A 5,701-nucleotide genomic window follows, 5' to 3' on the forward strand; every position below is an offset into this window, starting at 1 on the left:
GTACCTGGGTTGTTTCACTTAGGATAATTTTCTCCAGGCTCATCCATGTTGTTGCAAATGGCAGAATTTCATCTTTTTTATGGCTGAGTAGTATTCCATTGTGTTTACTTTTTTTGTGGATTTTTATTTTTTTAAAGAAGATAATAACCTCAAGTGAACATTGTTGAGGGTCTGAAAAAGGTGGTAGATCTGGGAATGAAGAGGAGGTATGGGGAATGAGAAAAATTGTAAAAGTAAAGTCCATACAATTCAGAAACTGTTTACAAGTGTGAACAAAGAAATGGAAGAATCAAGAGTGAACCCGGAGTTCCATCCAGTTTGTATAACTAGAAGAATTTTCTTTTAAGTAAGTACGCTATGAGAAATTTAGAGAACATTGTAATTCAATGGATAAATATATACTTGAAAATATTGAATTTGAGATGCTAATGGTCATTTAGACCAAACTGGTCAGCAGACAAGTAGGAACTAATGCAAATAAGAGATGATAGATGCAGATGTATTGATTTGGTAGTTAGAAGAAATGAAAAAAAGTCTGAAAAGAGGAAAATTGCTCAGTAAAGCACTTTGTTAGGGCTTGTTTGTAAAGAAGAAAATCCATTTAAATTGATATCTTACCACACTTTAGACAAAACTCACAATGTCCCCTGACCTCGACCTAGAAGTCAATCAGAAACAAAGGCAGCCACTCCCTCCATGGCTTCCTACCATTCTCAGGCTGCTTCGTGTTCTCTCTGCTCTCCCTCCTAGTCTTGAGGGCTGTTTGCATAAACCATTTATACCAAGGTTCATGGTGTCTGATAAGCCTTAAAACAGAGGGGCCCTTTGGTGAAACTTGTGTTTCAACAAGGTCCAAAATCTTCAATAAAAGGAATAATGCTCTACTATAGGAACTCATATAGTTCTCTCCTGGGGGGAGGAATTTTTCACGTGCTCTAGATAGCTGACCACCTATTTCCCTAAGGTTGGGCCTCCTGGGCATATTAGGATAGCCTGGTGATTGTGACAGAGCACTCTGTGCCGGTCAAATTGACTTGCAATTCCAGCTGCGTCACATCCCAGTTGTGTGGCTTTGGGCTAGATGCTGAGGCTCTCAGTTTCGTCATCTGTAAAATGGGGATTAATAACAGTGCCTACTGCACAGATTACTATCAAACATTAATGCAGTTATTTATATAAAGCACTCAAGATGGTATATAATAAACATTACAAAATCAAAAAGCAAGTGCAAGAGCTATTTGGCAAACAGTTTAGAAGAATAATTAAGGAGTAAACATCATGGTAGAGACTATAAGGACTATAATAAAAAGAGAAGATGACTGAATAGTTAAAGTTTTGTGGAAAGAATGAGTCTTGATTTGTCCTTTGAATGACTGGGAACAGATTAGGTGGAGGACATTGTAGACAGATTGAGGAACAAGAGTAAAGAAACAACGAAAAGACAATGGCACACCCATGGAACCACGAAGTGGCCTAGAGTAGAGGGCAGACAAGCATCCCAGGGGGACAATGAGAAGAGGAAAGGGACATTTAAGGGAAATCAGACAGAACCAGTTCATGGAATGGAGAAGAATATTACTTTAGGGAGCCAGTAAGCTATTTTAGCATTCAATGTCTAAGGGTAAGTTATCATAGTAATGAACTTTAGAGGCAGGAATTTTAGGCAACTAATCTTTCATCTCTGAGACTCAGCATCCCTAACCATAAACTGGAGATAATATCCTTACAAGATGACCATGAAGACCATAGGAGAAGATCTTTTTCACAAAAGAACCTTATAGATCCTAAAGTTCCGGAGAAGAATTAGTCCTGAATGGCACTGTTTACTCTTAAACCAGAACAGCAGCAATGGGAGTGAGGAAAGATTGTATGTGAGTTGTAGCTGGATAAAGAAATTCCCAAAATGTTTGATTAACTGGAATAAACATTTGAGTCATTTGTTCTTTATTCTTGGGAAAATGTGTCTTTCTGTTTATTTTTTTTTAATAATCTATTAGCTTAGGATAAATCTTTAGATCACTTTTTGGTTTGATCGTTTTTGTTGAAATATTTTAGTACATATTGGTCTATTGTTTTTGCCTTAAAATAAGGCAAAAAACTAATAGTTCCCAAAACATTATTTCATGTGTTACTGTGTTTTAGCAATTTTCATTGTCACAGTCAACCCTGTGATCATCAGTCACATTATATATACAATCCTTTTAATTATTTATATGGAAAAACAATGTAAAACAAGTACAAATCTTCATTGATCCAATAAAGACATTCTAGAAGATGCTTTTTAAAACTTCATCTTTAAGATCAACTTATTTACTCATCACCTGCTTTGTCCCAACTTGTTCCACCCCTACCAGCTCCCTCCCCTCAATGCTTGTGGCCCCTCACTGGCTTTGGTGAGGCTGGCTTGCCTTTTCATCTCCAGCTACTCTGGTTTTCTTCTTTGCTGTGCATGAAGGACCCTGCTTATAAAGTTACCTGGTCAGCCTTCTGGGCAACGCTGCTTTCTATTTGGACCTTGTCACTCAGATGCATCTTGCCTGTGCTTAGTGAGATTTGCTCCTCCTCTGCTTCAGTGTCTCTGCCTTCCCACCCGATGGGAAGCTTCTTTGAGTCAGCAACTATCCAAATCACCAAGAATTGACTGTTGAACAGATATTTGGTGAGCCATATTTGTGTATCACTCTTTTATTTATTGTTGGAAGAGTTTCTTTGAATCAGTGATCATAATTTATAGCATAGGGCATTTACTGATGAGGTGCTGTTGTAGTGAGAAGCAGAGGCTTTCTTACTGTGTTCTTGCGGGAAATTAATTATAATCCTAACGCAGTCTGGGATGTTTAACACAAACTCAATGCAAATTAGAAAGCAGTTAAGAGTGAGCTTGTTCCGCCAGTCTAGGATTAAGCAGATAATAGTAAATAGAAAGTCAAAAACCCAGGTGATAAGCATCAGGTTCCTAGTCGAAATCAGAGTCAGGGCCAGTGAGACAAGCATGATGCTTGAGTCCAGGGAGCAGGACTTGGGGAAGTGAACTGGTTGGGCTGTATCAGAACAGGTCCTGTCTCTTTTGCCTTATGTCTCTATCTCCTAAATACCCAGCTCACCTACTTCATGCATTTGATTAGGAACGTAACATTGTTCATTGATCTGAAAATGCTGTAACTTAATTCTGGTAATGATTTAGGAATAAATTGCAGACTGTTTAAAAGTTCATTAGCCCCTTTAGCCCAGTAGTGCATCAGCTTGATAGCCATTAAATAGCTCCCTTACAAAACCCATTCGTTAACATATCTGCCAAAACTATTTTTTATTCCTCATTCAACAGTAATATTAGTTTCGGAATTTACACCCCTGTGGTCCAGATCTGGGGCTCAGAGTCACAGCTGTGTTGCTTGTTAATTGCATGACCTAAGGCAAGTTTCTAAAAACTCTAACGCTCAGCTTCTTTATATAGAAAATAATAATACTTATTTCATACAATTGTTACGGGAATGAAATGAAATAAATTTTAGAAAATTGCATACACAGTGCTTGGCACATAGTAAGTCATAATTAAATGTTATTACTAAAGCTTCCTGTAACAACATAGTCTAGTGTTTTGATCTTTCTCAAAGATTTTCTTCCCAAAACCTTAAATCTTACTCCCTAAGTTAATTACTGAAAATAATGTGTGGCTGTGTAATTAAAGTTAACACAACTGGAGAGTAAGTACGAGCCTTGGAATTCAAGTAGTTGAGAATCGGATGATGGTATTCTGGTATCCTGTTCCCTTCCCAACCCCCGAACAATCTCCCACATCTACTGATTTTGCTCTGATCCAAGCTATTTCCATTTAAAAAGTTGAACTTCAGAGAGGAGAATAGGTATGTGGGCTTGGATGGGGTGGGTATAATGATATGCATCAATTACCACTGGTTAATATTGACTTTACATGCAAGTGATCGCATCATAGACTCCAGTACTAAGGACAAAGCTATCCTTTTCCTTTGTTTAGCTGTGCAATTTTTGGCCATATTGCTTCATGTCTTTGAACCTCTTGTCTCCTCATTCATATAATAAACATAATAATGCCTTCTTCAAAGAGTTTATGTGAGGATTATTGAGATAATTTAAGTTTCTGGAGCATAACAAGTGTTCTTTAAATGTCAGCTTCTTTCCCTACCCTGGTCACTTGACTGAAGCAGTATTTTGAACTCACTGACCTTTTCCTAAGGTAGCTGTGGTTTTATGATGGATTGTATTGCACCCATGCACAGCAGGAACCTGGTAACTAGGAAGGTAAGATTTCAATATTGGAAAACTGTTGCCGAGCCGTAGAGGTGGAAGGCATCTTCCCTTTCCCTTCCAATGGCTTCTTTAGAATGCGTTTGTTCTTCACCTCATTCTCCGACCCAGCAGGATTCCTAGGTTGCCTCCTACTTCTATCTGCTGCAATTTTTACATCAGATACCACCTGATTAATTTTATGTAATTACTTCTTGCATCTTTTTGCTACCCTTTCAGCATTAATCATAACTAATACTTCCTGGGTATTACTATGTTCTAGACACTGTTCTAAGAACTTTACGTGTGTTAACTCATTTAAACCATACAATTATCCTATGAGAAGATATTATTTCTGTCTCAATGTAATAAATGTACAAGTTAAGGCAGTAGAAAGTTTAAGTAACTTTCTTAAGATTCTACACCCAGTATGTCTCAGAGTTGGGATTCCAGAGCAGGTAATGTGGATCAAGGGACCATGCTGAAAGCCAATACCAATTAGTGCCTCCTTATCGAATGAAAATTCTTAACCTAAATTTCAAAACTGTCTACATTCTGTTTCCATTTTTCCCATTTCTGCCCCCCACCATAGGCATTCCTCCCTGGCCACGGAAGAGGCTTCTCCATCTCTGGACATGACATGAATGTCCAAAGCCAAGCTTTAGATGCTTGGCTTCTTCTCACACTGTCTCTCCTTCGGATTGTTTAAGGCCCAGTTCATCCACCCCCCACCATAGGCATTCCTCCCTGGCCACGGAAGAGGCTTCTCCATCTCTGGACATGACATGAATGTCCAAAGCCAATGGACATTCATAGATGCTTGGCTTCTTCTCACACTGTCTCTCCTTCGGATTGTTTAAGGCCCAGTTCATCCAGTTCAGGCTTCTTAAAACCTTTATTGTTTATCTATTAATCAATGAGTTTATTATTTGTGCATTTATTTACTTATTCATTCATTTATCCAGCAAAAATTGAGTCTATTACATATCAAGCAATATGAATATTTAAAATTAAATAGAATGTGGCCCCTACTCTTCAAGAGTTTACAGTCAGATTGGAGAGGCAAACACATAGATAAAATATTTCACATAAAAAATTATTGTATTATGAAAGTTACCATAACAAAGGCACATCAAAGGCCTTGGGAACATGGGAGTAAGTGTCGGACTCTGATGAGGTCAAACAGACTGATACTGATCCCTTGCTGTTGTCTAAGATGTATAGATATCCTATAGGTATTCATGAGAGAGACACTGGGGGAGAGAGAGAGAAAAGGAATTGGAGGCAGAAGGAGCAACACGGAAAAAAGCACATTGGTGAAGTAAAAGCATGGTTTTCAGGGAACTGGTGCTTCCTCAACATGGCTGGGGCAAATGAGCCTGTGAAAGTGACAGGAAAAAAGACTGCTAAGATAGTGTTTTTTAAGTAAGAGGATTTA

This window comes from Galeopterus variegatus, unplaced genomic scaffold (genome assembly GCF_000696425.1).
Source record: "Galeopterus variegatus unplaced genomic scaffold, G_variegatus-3.0.2 Scaffold4754, whole genome shotgun sequence".
NCBI lineage: Eukaryota > Metazoa > Chordata > Mammalia > Dermoptera > Cynocephalidae > Galeopterus > Galeopterus variegatus.